This window comes from Sturnira hondurensis, unplaced genomic scaffold (assembly GCF_014824575.4).
Source record: "Sturnira hondurensis isolate 20B ecotype Veracruz unplaced genomic scaffold, ASM1482457v3 Scaffold0016617, whole genome shotgun sequence".
Lineage (NCBI taxonomy): Eukaryota > Metazoa > Chordata > Mammalia > Chiroptera > Phyllostomidae > Sturnira > Sturnira hondurensis.
In genome coordinates, this window is record NW_028089248.1 from 1,383,751 (window position 1) to 1,401,520 (window position 17,770).

The following is a 17,770-nucleotide window of genomic DNA, read 5'->3' on the forward strand; positions in this document are numbered from 1 at the left end:
GAGCCACGCCAGCCAGAGCAAGGATTTTTTTACTTCGTAGTCTGTTGTTCTTGTCGGAGGCATTCCTCCACGTCTGATGAGCCTTGCCTACCAGCCACTTCAGCACGACACATGAGGCCACCTCGGTGGGACTGAGGTGGTCACCTGGTGGGCCCTGCTGGAGGGCAATACGGTGGAAACCTGGCCTTTTCTTTGGATATCCCCAAATGTCAGCCTCCACGGTTTTCTTTGGGCTGGTCACCTTCCTATTAGTTATATAACCTCTCTAAATAAAGGCACTGGCAGAGGGCAGGCCCCCCGCTGCTTCCAGCCAGAGGAAGTACCCAGTCAATGTGGGAGACGGGGACCGCACAGGTTTTACATGTCAATGAGTAGACAGTTATTTAAAATACACAACGTTCGGAGAGAAATACACATTTTCACCTTCTTCTGAAAGATCAGAGTCTCTCCAAACACATTCACACACGGAAGCGAAGCTGCAGCGTGAATGACAGGTGGGAAGGACAGGTGCTTCCCATTCCACCCCAGCACCTACCTCCCTGCTGACGCGCCGTAGCTTTCATTGACCCGTCCCCATCTGTGCCCGGTAAGGAAGCAAAGTTTAAGGTTCCTGCCTCAATGAGATGTGACTACAGAAAAGGCAAAGACCTCTGTCAAACAGACGTGGATTCATCTTATTTTGGGGTACCCTGGAAAAAGGCTGAAACATCCAGTGAATCAGAAACGACAAATGAGTGAAACCTTGCGTGTTTCATCACTCAGAAAGGAACCAGCACTCCAAATTCTGAGCACCTTCAGCCCAGCCAGAATCAGCTCGGCTCCAAGGGTCGTCACGTGCCAAAGGGCAGGCAAACCATAGTGAGTGGTAAAGACAGAGGAAGTTCTTTTTCTTTTTTTAAAGATTTTATTTATTTATCTTTAGAGGGGAAGGGAAGGAGAGAGGGAGAGAAGCATCAATGTACGGTTGCCTCTGGTGTGTCCCCTGCCGGGAATTGGCCTGCAACCCAGGCATGTGCCTTGACTGGGAATCGAACCACAATCTTCTGGTTCGCCGGCCCATGCTCAGTCCACTGAGCTCCACCAGCCAGGGCTTCAGATGACTTTTTAAAACACAAAAGGATGAGTTATTTAAAATATCCACTGACGTCATTTTTTTTTTTTTTTTTTACTGGTTGGAAACAGATTTTACTCAGCCTTTAAAGTCCTCTCTGTGACTCCAGGCTCTATACCTATTAGCTAAAAACAACAGTGCCACAAAACCTGGTTTGGGATTAACAGCCCTGTCATTTATCCTTTTAATGTCTATCTCCCTTGGTCCCCATTCGATTGTAGTTAAACAGTAACTAGTGTGCGACCAAGCACACATTCAAATGCTCCGAGTCCACAAAGAGCGCCCTGTTCTGGTTTCCGGCTGAGTGGGCTTTCACTCGTGTGAACAAAAGACAAGATCCTGCCATTCTTCAAAGCAAAAGGCAAGAAACGGCCAGGAAAAACATGGTGCGGAGAACCTCTGGCTCGGTTCCCCTTACAAATGCAAATGAGAACACGCCAACCAAGGAACGTCTTTTCTCTTTCGAAAGTTTTCCAAAATCGTGAAAAATAAGCATCTCCTTTAGAAAGGGGTGTGTTGACCATCCGCAGCTCACTGTAGCTAATACAGTGCATATTATCTAAGGTAGATACCACTGGAGGAAGGACGGCCACGGGCAAACTCGAGGGCCTCGAACCAGTGAGGCGGGCAAAACAGGAACAGCGGCGTCAGGCAAGGCAACTGGAGGCACTGAACAGACTTGGCGTTTGAAACCCGAAATTTTAACAAGCTCCCAAGTCCTCAAGAAAGCAGAGGAAGTTGAAGCCCCGGGGAAAGAAGCTGTTGCCGCCCAACCCCCACGCCCTGACCACCTCTTCCAGAAAGCCATTGACATGCACCCTGGGTATCATTTTCCTAAAGAAGTTATTCTCTATTCTGGCCTTCTTGCCCATCTATCTCGTACCTATCGTTCATATTAATCTATCTCTCGTGGCTTTCATCCTTAAATGAATTAACGTATTATCTTTTTTTTTTGTAAGTTGTTTCAACGTGTAGCAGTTGAAAGAAGGAAGGATGAGAAATCTGTTTCAATGTGGACATTAATATTTAGGATGAGTGGAGAAGATCTAAGAGCTTGGGATTAATCTTCGTCTTCCGCATAGAAACCATGTATTAGCGAGGATTAGGCTTGGCTGCAAGTGACAGAAAATCCAAAGTGACGGTGCTCAAGCAGGTTGATACGGTGGTTCTCTGTGCTGTCCTTAGAGACTCCAGCCCCATCCCTGAGGACTGACCCTCACCCTTAACATCCAGGTGCAGCATTTACATCCAGGCAGCAGGATAAAAGGAAGGGCCTGAGAAGAAAAGGGCCAAGGACGCACCTGGGATTTGTGTTAAGGACACTTGTGCGAAACCCTAAGATCCATCCTCTTGCTCAGTTCTACGGGCGCCCCCGGCCACAGGGGAGGCTGGGAAGTGCAATCTGGATTATTCTGGACGGCTGTTGCCCTGAAAAACCCATGACAGGAGGCAGCGAGAAGCCATTTGGGAGTCAGTTCTCAGTCTCCAACACAAGGAGATTCCCAAGGTTTAGAAAAGTAGAAATAGTTGCTGGTTTCAATTTTTAAAAAAATATCCTTGTCAGAATGAAAAGATTGCCGACGCTCCAAACAGAAGAGCCAGTGGAATGTATGGTCTTGACAATGAGGCCACTGAAGGCCTCCCTGTCATCCTCCAAGTGCACCTCAGTGACCCGGATCAGCCAGCCGAAGCCTCGCCTGGTCTTTCTGCCTCAGGAGTGAGTGTCCTGTTCTGGGGACCCCCATGCACCCGAAGGGACTCTCTTCTGGGTCGGGTCAACTGTCTACATTCATCCGCCCGGCCGCCCAGTCACCTCCCGTCATTGAGAAAAAAAGACCTTTCCCTTCCAAGGGGCAGGTCTCACATAAACGACATTTGGCTGATGCCCAAAGGTGACAGGGATGAGAGCAGAATAAATAAAGAATAATGTGGACGCCAGTTGGGGCAGCCTTTCATTATAGGCCTTTCAAGAGCTATTAATCTTGGTCATAGTCAGTCGGCTACAAATAATCACTTCTTCTAGCCCATGCTGTACACACCAACCGGCCACAGGCACAGGGAGCCTGCTCCCCTAGGAAGGATGTGGCTTCTGGCGTGCCTGCAGCCACCGGAAACGGTTCTTCTGCGGTTGTTCGAACCCTAGTCCCTCTCCACCCCTAGCGAACACTGACATTGGAAGGAAGAAACTCTACCAGCAACACTGTCACACTACCAGTAGGTTGGAGAAGCTCCTGAAAGGATATTGAAAGACTGTCTGCAGTGTTTTACAGGGAGTTTTTCTAGTTCCTTTGATTTATAATGAAGGTAAATAAAATTATAAACACGTAAGCATTATTTTTTTCCCAAAGTATTTCATTGTTGAGGTATTTCAATGGCGTGTTGTTTATCTTATTTCATCATTAATCTCTAGACTCCCCTTAAATTCAAAGTACCTTTGAACTTGTACATCAGTTTAAAGAAAAAAAACTCTGGGTCTGGAATTCTGAACTACAGCTTCGGCTCTGCAATTAAGCATCTGTGTGACCTCAAAGAGGCCAACAAGCCCTCTGGGGTTCCTGGGCCCCAGGTGTGCCACGGGGAAGTCTGACTCAAAGAACAGGACACGCGGTATCACTTAATAACAACAGTAATAATAATAGTCTACCGCACCTTGTAGAATCTGTAAGAGGACCTACCTGAAAGAAAGACTATAAGAGGATTCCCAGCAGAGTTTCTAGAAGGCCCGGACACTTCCAAACCTGTTCACCAACAATCCACAAAGACGTGAAAATTAAACGAAGACATCCGTTGCGTACAGCAAGGTGCCCCGCCGTGCCCGTGTACAAACTACAGCAGGAGCAGCGTCTGGCTGGGGGTCAGCAGTAGCCAGCAGCAGGCACAGGATGAAAGCGATGGAACCTTCTCAATGGAAACACGGCCTCCAGACCTGCTGCAGCCGGCAGGACAGCACGGACATCCTAGCTTCTTCCAAGAGCAGAGAGCCGCAGCTGCAGGGGGCAGGGGGCAGGGGGCAGGGGGCAGGGGCGCCACTTCTGCCACCCACACCTCCCCGCTGAGGGAATGGTGAGGCTTGGCCCGATTTCAAAGAGACATCTAAATTATTGTAGTGGGCACTGTGTCCAATCCTCCGAGGAGACACGGCTAGCTTCCCAAAGCGGCAGTCCTACCAAGTAAAGGTGGGGGCACGCTGGAGGATTTACAACAATTAGGGAAGACACAGACCAAAGTGGCCCCCAATAATAAAAAGCAGGAATTACAGCCAAATTCTGGGACCTCCCAAGGCCAGGGAAAACCCCAGCAAATACGCTGTAAGTTATAGGAAGGAGGTGATACACAGATACAGAACTTGGAAGAATAGTTTCAATGACGCCACTAACAAAAAAAAAGTGTAAGTTCCTGGAGGAGCAGCAATAAATCTTGTGCTTCCATGCTTTTTTTTGCCCTTATTTGGCTTAATGAAATCACCGAAAACTTACGCCTGAATTCTTTTCTAAGGCCCTCAAGGAAGAATTTTTAAAACATAAAAAAGTCACATCTGACTATGTCAATTTTACTTGCAGACTCTTTCTACCTTGGGGGAAATGGGTTTACTCTTATTATAACTATAAACTCCATTTATCATATCACAGGAGACATTAAAATAATTGTAGGCGATCCGATATTGTCCCTTGCAAGCCATGTTCCTGCCCCGCAGATACGCCGCTGACCACACAGCTGGGTCAGAGGACGGTGTAAGGATGCCCGCGGAACCACGCATAATTGCTCCATCATTAGTGGTTGTGGGGTGGGGGGAGGAGCCTTTAAACAAATTATTCCACACGGACTGCAAAGGGGCATGCATAGAGGCAAAGACTGGTTGCCAAGCTATATACAAAAATCAACGGAAAAAAGGCTAAGGTAACATCTGAACATGAACTACCCTCTTGAGTTAAAATCCCCCAAAGCAAAACTGATTTCGATCCAAATCCCCTTTGACGCAGACATTCTATGGACACACCGCAGTTTGTCATCGGCTGGTGCACATCTGTGCTGTATTAGTGAGAATGGTCTAGGTTCCACTGTGGAAAGACTCCCAGATCTCAGAGGCCTAGAACAACAAACTTGCCAAACCTGTCCACAAAGGGCCAACGGGATGCAGGCTGGGTTCTACTTCACACAGTCATTCATGGGCCCAGCCTACCAGAGACCCCAGTATCTGGAACAGTTATTCCCCAAGGTCACGGTGGCGGGGACAGGGAAAGCATTGCATGCTAGCCCTTAAATGCCTTGACAGTGAATGATACTCAGCCCTTGTGCTTACATTTCATTGGTCAGAACTAATCATATGATCCTACCTCACTGCAAAGGAAGATGGGAATTACAGTCCTCCCAGGGTCCTCAAAGAGAAAAGCCAAAAGCAGGAGTTCTACCGAAAAAGCTGACAAAGACAGAGGGTGCCAGAAATGATCTACCAAGGCCGGGAGTGCCTCGCCGGGCTCAGTATGGAGACGGTTCCAGCAGAAACAAATCCACAGGCACCCTCCTTAGACTCTCCAGGCTGGCAAAGCCAGGGCATCACACCACAGTCCGGACCTCAGTGCAGCAGAAATAAGCACAGACGTAGCTCTGGGATTACGCTGTCAGGTTTATCTTATAAACAGTTCCAAGATCAACTAAATTTCTCTAAAGCGACATCACACAGCACCATCCACAGCACACATGCACTGAAATACGTATCTGAGAACACGGTGAAAAACAAGTAACTGATCATTCTGACAAAAAAAAAAAATACTGAGCACCTTCTTCCAGGACCCCGCGCCTCTCCTATATACCCCACATTCCCTTTGAGGACACGTTACGTAAAATCTATTTTACCTCTGTGTGTCTACAACGCTGCGCTCAGTAACTCTGTACCTAGTAAGGTGCCAACAAACACTTCTTTATGCGAATGAAACAATGAAGAAAGGGACTCAATGAAATTACAGAGGAAGCTGAACCCTGGTAGAGGACCACCTCCTCCATAGCAACACGCAAGAACGGAAAATCTGGGACAGACAGAGCGGCGTGTTTCCCAGAAGAATCGGAGAGATACGCGGGGTGGGTACCCAAGTTGGACTTCGGCTCACAATGCCCCAAAGACACTGACAAATAGCCCAGTAATAACCCATGTGAGTCTCAGAAGCCACTGCTTAGAGCTGCTCTCCAAAAAGCCAAAGGGAATTATTCATTAGCAAGTGTGAATAACACTAGATACCACCAGCAGACTGTGTTTGGCTCTGCTGAATTATTCAATCGCATTTGTGCGAAATGTCCAAACCAAAGGGTGTGTTAAACCCATCCAGATTGTTCAGCAGTGTTTGTTTTCCCCTAAAAAACATTTTTTTTTAAAGTCACCTCCAAGCTCCAGTTCTTATATGTAAGACGCATTCTAAATCTGGCTACACGAGTTAGTGAAGAGTCGAAAGGCACGTGAGAGAGGAATATCGGTGATCTTATTTGATTTCCCTCATTATACTGACAGGCAGGAGACTGGTCCGGTGCTGGTGTCCCTGTCCACGTCTCGCCTTTTCAGAGGCAGCGCAGTCAAAGGCAGTAGGGAGCTCTGCAATGGGACCCCTACGTGGAGGGGAAGACGCCTTTGAGTCGTGTCCCAGAGCAGATGCAAATTTAATTACTGTGCGTTAAGCTTCCGATCTTGTCCAGGGTCCTTGGAAAGCAACTGTAAACAAGGAACACTGGGCCGTCAGGTGTCAGGGGCTCATTTGATCTGCTCCGAAATATGTCACTAATCCCTGCCAGGACGGGAGTTGGGAAGGGGAACAAAGAGAGAGAACTGACAGTGTTGGAGGCAGACTGTTTGTTACCCCTTTCCCCGTGGCCGATGGAAATCACCACCACTAGGGAGGTTGGGGAGGGGGGTCTATGGGAGCGATGCTAAGCACCATTAAATTATTCGACTCTAAAGAAAACCTAGCGTGGACAGGTTGTTTTTTTTTAAGGCAATTGCAGAAATCTGGAAATGAATGCAGAATCCAAATTCAGGTAAAAGAGGACGTATCAGCCGGCAGTCTCAAAGAAAACCCTAGGCCGAGCTGCTATCCTGTCTTTTTCGTGTGTCCATAATGGAGTCAGAAGAATGTTCCATCCAGTGGGGCTCCAGGTCTGAACAGAGCTGCGAGGTGTCCCGCTGTTTCCATGAGGATGGGCTGAGGATAGGGCGAAGCAGTTGAGGGCAAGGGGAAGCGAGTGTGATCTCTGAGTGTGCACGATTTGTAACTCTGCGGAGAGCCCGTCGCCTTCCTGAGGGGAGCCTACACCCAGAGCGCTGCAGCGATCATTCCACAGGACAGCCGCAGAGTGGATTTCTGCACCCCCAGCCAACCCACGCGTCCAGGGGTGCTGTCTGCTGAATCAGTTCACAGGAGCTTTACATCGAACGCTCCAGAACACTCCAACACTGAGGATTTCCAAATGGAGGGGGAGAAATTCTGAAAGCAACTGGGCTCTACTAACCTTGGAGCAAATGAACCAATCTCTCTAAAATCAGGGAATCTCTAAAATCAGAGAAAAAATGACAACCATGTAGCATTCCTGTGAGAATTACAGACGATACTTGTTAGTTACAGTCAGGACTATTATATTAAAAAACAGGGAAATTGATATTAATAATGCAATCATTATTTGCCTAGTAACACCAAGTGTTCCCATGATAATGAACTGTAGTAAAATTATTCCCAGAAAGAGGAAAGAGAAACGAAAAATGTTCCTAAAATGCTCTTCAAATGTTAAAATTATTTTATTACCTAATATATCTAGATGAACACAGAAATTCTTTCCTCTCACTTTACTACCTTCATTAATAAATAACAAGCATCAAATACTCTGTTTCCAAAGAACTGATCTATTACCTAAGTATCAGCCTGTGAGCAAAGAGGAGCAGAAGTAGAGACGAAAGGACAAAAAAGGCACCTGGGATGACCGCAGTGCACTCCCCATTCATTCTTTTAGTCTCTCATTGTCAGACCTTCCTTCTGTCCATTTTAGGTCCCTTCAAAGCTGGTGGCCCAGGAGCAAGGACAGAACCACAAGGAGACACCTAGTGGTCAAGCAAGTTTCCACTCAGACTGGACTTAAGCGGCAGATGAAGTTAATTTGTAATCCAAGAGCCCCTCTTTTTTCGTATGTGATATGTTTATCAAAAGCAAGAAATAGACACAGAAGTATAAAAGAAATACAATGCTTGATGAATTAAACAACGCTGCATTTTAACTCCCATTCAGAGTACCTGAAGGTCACTGCCTCCGTAGATTGCGAAGGGCCCCGTCACGGAGAGATGGCAGGCTTCTGGACTTAGGCACGCCGGGGTTCAAAAGCCAGCTCTTCCACCTGCTCATGGACAGAGCGATACTTTCTAACCTTTTGCACAGCATGAAGCCCGCAGAAAGGCACGAAATCTGCATGGCACACAGGAGTGACCAGAAGAGGCTTCCAGAGCTGGAGCTGAAGGGCCCGGAGGACCAGCTGTCCCAGCCCCCGGCTGCCCCAGTGCCCAGCTGCTCACGCCACCAGCTAAGGGGACTCAACGCCCCACAACCCTAACCCATGCAAGACACAACGATGAACTGTGTGTGCTCTTCAAACAATCCAATTAATATTATCGGGCCTTAGTTTCCCCATCTGAAAAATGGGGCAGATAACATCTGCGTCACAGGGTTATTATAAAGAGGGTTAAATCAGATCATTTACATGAATAAAATGCCTGCCATACAAGCAGTACACAATAAACGTCCATTTTCTTCTTTCTTTGCTATTTCTTTCAGTATCAATGCACAGGGATCCTGTTACAGCAGCTACTGTTTAATGGAGTGCATGTTATAAACCAGACAAGTGCTAGGCCGTTACCGCACTGAACCCTTACGACCATCTTAGAAGGCAGGTACAGTAGATACTGCCTGTTGACCACCCAGCATACATTCTGACAATTTTTCCTATCAACGAAATCCTGATTTTGATGGGGGTAACAATGGGCCCACCCAAAAAGCTTGCTTTCCCAGACTCCCTTGTAGCTGGGGTAGCCAGGTGACATAGTTCTAGCCGACAGAACAGAAGCCCAAGTCTGCTATTGGAGACTGGACCTCCAACCAATGCCCGAAGGTGTATCTACCACTTTTAATGACACCTCCTGCTGAATGACGGAAGTGGCTTCTAAGAAGCCCCCCAATAATCCCTGCTTCCTAGTCCTCATACGCTCTCGTAACGCTTCCCCATGACGGCAGGCTGGGCCTCATACCAGGTCTCACCCATGGAATGCGACAGAAGTCCCGGGGTATCAGTGCCGAGATTAGGCTGCCAAAGACTGTTTTTCCTCCTCCTTCCTTTCCCTGTCCCTCTCTGTCACTCACAGACACTATGGAGAAAGCCACAGCAGCTGCCACACTGCAAGCTGCCCTGCGGAGAGCCCCAATGTGCCCAGGAACTGGTGTCCCTTCCAGCCCACAGTCAGTGAGGGTCGGCGGACTGCCTACAGCCACACAGGCGAGCTTACAAGCAGATCAAAGTAGCTGTGGCCCCAGCCAACACCTTGGGCGCACCCTTATGAGACACCCTGTGCCAAAGGCACCCTGCATGGGACCCCTGACCCGAGGACACTCTAAGGCAATAAATATCTGTTGTTTCGGGTCATGAAGTTGTGCAGTCATTTGTCACACAGCAATGGCAGAGTCTATTTGTCATCTTCCAATGACATTATTCGCTGAGGACAGCAGAAGAGGAGACTCAACACGAGCTGGCCCCCAGGACCTCCTCGGCCTGATTTCCACTACCAACCTCACAATTCGGGTGAGAAAAAAACCCCTCTATTTCATTCAGCAATTACCATCAAGTCTCAGCGGTGCAGTCAGCCCCATCATTATTATTAGGGCAGTTCCCAGGCAACGACTATCTAGTGGGTTTACATAACACACACATAAAACAAAAAAGCAGTGGTTCTCAGAGTCTAATTCAACGGAATAAACAGGCAGAAAAAGAATTCAACAGAAGTTACTGGTAAAAATAATGTTCTGTAAAAAGGATAGCTTACAAAAGCACACCGGATGACCCCATTATTTGAAACCTATTCACACACACTCACATTCACACAATTGCAAGGGGGTAAAGTCTTAAAGGTTACAGACAACGAACAGGTCAGCAATTTTATTTTCCTGTAAAAAGCCACACAGTAAATGCTTCAGGCTCTGAGGCCATCGGTTTGTCACGAGGGTCCGCCTCGGCCGTTCCATCATGAAAGTGGGCGTACACAACACGTGAGTGGGCACGGTGGTGTTCCAGACTTTACTTATGGACACAAAATTTGAAACTTCCTATTAATGTCGTATGTCCCAAAACACTAGTTTTTTTTATTGTTTTTAACCACCTTAACATGTAAATGCCATTCTTCATTCACGGGCTACACACAAAATGGGTGGCTGGCCATCTTTGTCACTACCCACGGGCTGCAGCTGCCTAACCCATGATGGGCCAGAAGATTCACCAGCAATTGTTTGTCTGGGAATTAACAGGAAGGATGATGGCTTTGACTTTCTTCTTGAAACCTTCCAGCACCGTCTGCCCGTAGGATTGTGTATTTCAGAACTAGAATGCACAGTGGTATCTGGCTCACTGGAGGTGGGCAGGGGGAGGAGGGGAAATTTTGCTGGGAGACATTAGCACCCTGAGAAGTGTTGAAAAAGCAGGAGACCTGGTTCCCATCAGATCAGCAACAAAAATTGTCCGCGACACCAGAGAGAAACCCTTCTGTGGCCCTACACGGATTCTACAAACGGCAGAGGCGGAAACCACGGACCTGCCTGGAGACAAGCAACAGAAGATGGTCAGCCCAAACAGGCTGGGAGAGCCCACGGTGAAACGCGCATTATGTCTCACCAAAAAAATACATAAAGAAAACTATACCACAGAAGAAATACAAGAAAAACCTGAAACTATTATATAAAGTACTTCTTCAATTCTCTACGTAATTGGAAGTCTTACATCTTCATAAAATGCTCTATCACTTAGCAGAGACATAACATGGAAATATAATTTATCAAAAATTCTTTTTTGCCATTTTTGTCTATACGTATCTGTTTATATGTGTGTAAATTCTTCAGGATTATACACCAGATGTCCCTGATGACATCCAGTCACTATGTCCAGCTCTTTTTTAAAAAAATTACCCGCCATGCGTCCCCGAGTACCTACACATGTGACATTCAGCTGTGCAGGCACAATGTCATAAAGCCATTCCCGCCGTCTGCGTTCCTGTAGACAGACAGTAACGCAGGGAAAACACAAGTTCCGGTGTTGCTTGTTCACAGTCCGTGGGATCCCGGGGTTGGAGATGACGGTGCTAAATATTCATGTCGGGCCGTGAGGCAGGCGTGGCTTTCTGGTTTTGAAAAGGCTACATCTAGTGCATGGAAGAAAGTCAACCTAATTCTCTTAGTCACTTCAAAGCAAGCGATTTCTGGTTTGCCTCTGGTCCTCGTGTTCTTATTCCATGTGCATACCCAGGACGTCTCCCTTAAGATCCAAGTTTGTGTTTGTCCCTCTCCCTTTTTAAACAAAACACGGTAGTTTTAGTCATATGTACATATTTTAAAGACAACTGAACTATTAGAAGCACGAAGAAATACACACGAAGAAGAGCTGTTCTCTCATATACTTTCAAGTGGTTACTTTCAAGCTAGATGCTAAAAAATACTTTCATTTTTTAAAATGCAGGCAAAAGAAACACAACCATACTCATAAAAAAAGTGGGGGTGGGAAACACCATCTCCCCCATAGCTCTAAGTATCTAATTCAAAGACGCTGCAAGCACTTTGGGACGAGCGGTCATTTTCAACCATTGCTCTCTATTCACACACGGACCAGGCATCCCATTCATCTGTGTATTGCAGTGTCCACCTATAAAATGACAGTAAGAATATTTTTCTTCGGCTAACTGACGGGATTATGAGAATTAACTGAGAGAAGTGCAAAGATGGACAATAATGAGTGTTAGCAAGGACGTGAGCAGCCAGAACCCTTTTCACATCGCCGGTGGGCACGCGATAAGGTACAACTGTGTTGGAAAACACTTGGACAGCTCCTCAGAAAGTTCAACAGAGGGACCCCGTGACTCAGTGATTCCGCTCCCAGATCGATGCCCAAGAGAAATGAACACGTATCTCTACAAAAACTCATTCACAAAATGTTTGGAACAGCATGACTGATAACAGCCCCCAAATGAAAGCAACCTAAATGCCCCCCAGTGATGAAGAGGTTAAGTAAAATGCGGGACATCCATTTCGTGAAACAGTATTTGGCCATAAAAAGAAATGAACGACATATCCATTCTACAACATGGATGGATGTTGAAGACAGATAGATTATGCAAAGTATAAGAAGCCAGTCACAAGAGACTACATATTTGTATTCCATTTATGAGATGCTATCTATCAAAGACAAATTTGTGACCACAGAGCGCAGATCAGTGGCTGCTTAGGTCTGGGAGAGGGGGGTGGCGGGGAGTGGAGAGAGGCATCTGACCAGCACAGGGCTTCTCCCAGAGAGGACAGGTCCTCGGTCAGATTCCAGTGCCAACAACCCCCCATCTGTCCAACCCTGGACAGATGTGAAGGACCCACACGTTGCCTCGTACATTTTAGATGAGATCGGGCATGTTCAGGGTGGTATGGCCACAGACCTGGTACATTTTAAATAGGTAAACTGTATGTATATAAATTACACCTCAAGAGGGGTGTTTTTTTTTTTGTAATTTAAATAGTCATCCTTAAACAGAGAAGTTGGGAGCAATGAGGGGGAGAGTTGTTATTTTCCATCAGAATCCCTCTGTGTGATCATTTTTTTAAATATTTTTTATTTAACTATTGTTCAAGTACAGTTTTCTGTCTTTTGCTTCCAGCCCAGCCCACCCCCACCCCAGTGCTCCCCACCTCCCTCCCATTCCCCGTGCCCACCTTAGTTTTTGTCCATGTGTGCTTTATACTTGATCCTGTGAATCCTTTCCCTTTTCCCCAGAAATTCCCTCCCCTCTCCCCTCGGGTCCCTGTCTGCCTGTTCTCTATCTTACTGTCTTTGGTTATATTTTGCTTGCTTGTTTGTTTTGTTGTTTAGATTCCTGTTAAAGGTGATATCATATGGTATTTGTCTTTCACCGCCTGGCTTATTTCACTCAGCGTAATGCTTTCCAGTTCCATCCATGCTGTTGCAAAGGGTAGGAGCTCCTTCTTTTTTCTGCTGCATAGTATTCCATTGTGTAAATGTACCATAGTTTTTGGATCCATTCATTTACTGCTGGGCACCTAAGGTGCTTCCAACTCTTGGCTATTGTAAATTGTGCTGCTATAAACACTGGGGTGCATAGGTTCTTTTGGATTGGTGTTTCAGGGTTCTTAGGGTATAATCCTAGCAGGGGAATTGCTGGGTCAAAAGGCATATTCATTTTTAGTTTTCTTAGAAAATTCCATACTCTTTTCCATACTGGTTATACCAGTCTGCAATCCCACCAACAGTGAACTAGGGTCCCCTTTTTCCCAAGTGTGATCATTTTTAACTTGCGAGTGTTATTAATGTGATGAGAAAAATTATCGGAAAAAGTACGTGCCAAACTTTACAAGCGGCATTGAGCAAACCTTCCCTCATAAAGTCAATCCACGAGAACCAATACTGGTCTCCCGAGGGGGCAGCACGCCAGCAAAGTAAACGAAGGCTCCCAGAGCAGCGGGGAACGAGAATGCCCAAGAACACCGAGGAGCTGGCTTTCCCCACAGAGGAAGTGACAGGGAATGGCAAGGAGACAGGCGGGAAGGGGCTGGGAGGGGCTGGAAGTGGGGAGGTGGGAAGAGGCAGAGCTGGGTGGGGAAGGCCTGGAAATAAAGGGGCACACAGGGCACCTGTGACACCTGAAATACATTCAATTAAGGCCTACAGTCAATTAAGACCAGAGCTAGATAATAAGAAAAAACACTTTGTTAGGTGAATAAAAGATAGACAGGAAAAGAGAGGGGGTGCTGGGAAGAAGGGAAGGACAGCTGTTAGAAGAAAACCAGTTAGAAGGCTGTTGCAGTTTTGCTGGTGGAAGGAGGTATTTTGAGATCTAAACCGAAGCTGAGACAGCAGGGACGAGGAGCAGCTGTACTAGAGAGCTGCTTGACAGCTGGGAGGACTCGGGGACTGGGTGAAGCCGGCTGGTGACAAAAGGGTGACCCCCAGACTTCCAGAAAGGGGGCAACATTGCCTTGGGGCAGGGCAGACATTATGAGTTGCTGTGGAGTATTTCGGAGACACGAAGCTGGAAGATTGACGTGGTTTGTCCCAGAGTGGTGGGGGTCTGAAAAAGCACCATCGACTTTTCTCAGCACAATGCAGACCACAGATTCAAGGGACAACCAGACTATTTCATAAACCCAGCCTGACCGGCCACCAGCTGGAGACCTCGGAGCACGTTGGCTGACCTCTCTGGCCCCAGTTTCTCCATCTGTAAACCAGAGATGATGATAAGACCCATTTCATAGGAACGGCGTGTATTAAATGCGATCCAGTGCTTAGAAAAGTCCTTTGCACACAATTTGCACCATGTCAGTGCTGGCTCTTTCTACTAGGGCATCTACACGGCAACGGACTAGCTCCATTCTTCCAATGTTTCATTGTTTATACAGTGATCCCAGTCGTCCCCCCATCGCCCTCCTCCACCCAGCCTGCTCCCCTTCCACAATCAATCCCCATATCATTGTCCACGTCCATGGGTCCTTCATACGTGTTCTTTGAGTGAAAAACTATGCAACATCTCACAGATTTGCATGTCCTCCTTGTGCAGGGGTTGTGCTAACCTTCTCCGAACCCTTCCCATGTCCGTGCACATGCCACCGAAGCGAGCGCGAGCTCCACTTCATAGGGTGAGAAACTGAGGCTCCGGGAAACCGGCCCTTACCCTAAGGTAAACTGCCTCTCTATTTACGCTCGGCCCTACGCTGCCTCCCGAGCTGCTGACTCCATCACCGGCTGCAAGAACAACATAGAATTCTCAGACTGCCGCTCTTCCCACAGGAAGAGCACACTCGTTTTTGCCTTGATTTCCGAGAGCGTCAGAACAAAGAGGATGGCCGACTTGTCATTCTCTGCGGTGAACCGAGTCTCTCTGTTAGCTCATTTCTACTCACTGCACACAGACGCCGCTCTCCACCATGCAAAGCATTGAAGCTACGATTTTGGGACTATGAGCAACCTCTCTGACCTACTAGTCTGTAAGCCCCCTGGGCTCAGGGGCTGTCCCTCCTACTCACGGCAATGATCTTCCACTGCGCATTCATACTGAGCACATACACAACACACTCGAACGCACACCTCCCCGCATGTGATACTGGCCACGCAACCCAAGCTGTACACATCTGGGATCTGCAGACAGGTGAATCACTACACCCTTCTATCCCAGGGGAAGGGAACTGTCATTTTGGAAGCATGAAAGAGCCCTACACTGCCAGAGAATGCCTATGCCTCTCAAATTCTGCACGGCGGGTTCGTAACACGCACAACAGGATGCACCATGCTAGGAATACAAATTACTTTCTTTAACAAATAAAAGACTGACTCCCTTATCCATACAAAACCTAAATAATAGACCAGAAATCCAGAACCTGAAGTTGTGGTACTAGCCAGTTTTCCTACCACTTGCAAATAACGTTAAGGAGTGCAAATCTTCACGTCTTAAGGAGAAAGAAAAGGTCTGGCGGGGAACTTCAGTTAGATTTGACTGGGTCATACTACTAAATCAGGAAATGCATTTCTAGCCCTGGCTGGTGTAGCTCAGTGGATTGAGCGTGGGCCTGAGAACCAGAGGATTGTGGTTCGATTCCCAGTCAGGGCACATGCTTGGGTTGCAGGCCAGTCCCCAGTGGGGGAACACATGAGAGGCAACCATACATTGATGTTTCTCTCCCTCTCTCCTTCCCTTCCCCTCTAAAGATAGATTTAAAAAAATAAATGCATTTCTAGTGTTTTTCCACCCTGTACACTTTTTAAAAAAGGGCTTGTCATGGGGTGATTCAAATGGAGTTAAATTTCCAAAAACACTTTCAGTTTGTAGAATCTGTGTGTTTATACCACATGGAGCAAGTACTATTTTCGTTGTTAATGCTACTGTTGTGTTGTCTACCTTCTTTCCGACCAGGGTTCCACTAATATAAAATGCTTTTATTCTGGCTAAACTAAGTTACACTCTCAGATATAAAACTCTAGAGGAAATCCTAATGTAACAGCCTGTATGATAATAACTCAGGAGAGTTGCCATGGTAGATGAGACAAGCTCAGACTCTTTTCTGAGATACCTGGAAGTGTCGTGTATAAAATATTTTGAATGTTCTCTCCACACGATTCCTATTTTGAGATAAGAGGTTAATGACTGTCTTGAAAAAGACTTCAGTTACACCAAACATCTCAGAATAACTGCAACTTTTTCCAAGAGTTCTCAGATTCTGTCCTCAAATTCAAGTAATGAAAGGCAGATAACTGAGGGGGGGAAAATCCTCCTTTGTGGAAGAGTGGGCAATTCTCTAATGCTCCACGCTGGCACTGCCTCGAAGGCTGTGAACAACGCTACAGGTAGCCCTGTATACAGCTCACCTCCAGGGACAAGTCGGCCAAACCACGCTCGAGACCTTGGCCCTAACCAAATGCAGGTTAAATTAAAAATGGAGGGAAAGAGGAGCTCCCTCTAGGGTCTGAGCTCTTAGGCCTCTGCCAGTGGATCAGGAGAGGGCTGTGGCTGAAGTCCCTTCCAGTCCTCAGATCTCTCTTAGGAAGCCATGCCCCCTTTTTGGTCCCTTTTTGTCTTCCTCACTCTTTCGTTCCACTGTCCTGCGGACACCAGGAGCCAAAAAGGCCAACCCCTTTCCACGGGTACACAGAAATCTGCTGGCTTTCCCCGCCCCCCCCCAAATGCCTGCTGTTGTCATGAGAGGTGACCATGCAGCCTGCTTCAGGCACCCTTCTTCCCACCCTTGCCAGGCAGGTCATTTCCCTTTCATCAGAAAGAGGAGGTCGAGGCATGTTACTGCGCGCTGACACCACTGCTAATAAAAGCAAGGTGAGTCTTCGCCCTTAGGGTGCCTTAACCTCTACCTGGTCCAAAACAGATGCATCCGGCCCTGGCCAGTGTGGCTCGGTTCCTTGGAGCATCATCCCATCACCAAAAGGCCGCAGGTTCACTTCCTGCTCAGGGCATACGTCTAGGCTGTGGGTCCGATGCCTGCTCCTGGAGTGTACAGTAGGCCACTGGTCATTGCTGTGTGTTTCTGTCTCTCTCTTCCTCTCTAAAAGCGATGAAAACATGTCCTTGGGCAAGGATTAAAAACACACACACAAAAACAAAAAGAAGACACTTCTGGGGTTCCTACACTGGGCTTGGGGCTGGAGTGTGTGTGGATTGACACCACACGCCTCAACCACACAGACCCTCACCGGGCAACAGGACAGTTGTCAAGCCCAGCAGAGCTGTCCAACTCGGGTGACTCCTCTCTCCTTGGGTCAGCAGGATGGTTCCTTTATTAAGGAGGCCACAATGAATCAGGACACCGGCCTCTCAAATAAGCAACGGAGGCCTGAACAGGGGCCATTTTGAGCCACGTGTCTGAAAATAGTACTAAG

General features: G+C 47.3%; 1 protein-coding gene and 1 non-coding gene across 2 annotated transcripts in view; both read right to left on the reverse strand.

Annotated features, from left to right (window-relative positions):
* Positions 1-17,770, reverse strand: part of FTO (FTO alpha-ketoglutarate dependent dioxygenase) — a 315,956-nt gene that overhangs the window by 272,666 nt on the left and 25,520 nt on the right. The gene's annotated exons all lie outside the window — the stretch shown is intronic.
* On the reverse strand, positions 14,901-15,005 carry LOC119001209 (U6 spliceosomal RNA). Its single transcript, XR_005069512.1, has one exon. It is a non-coding gene; the product is annotated as a U6 spliceosomal RNA (small nuclear RNA).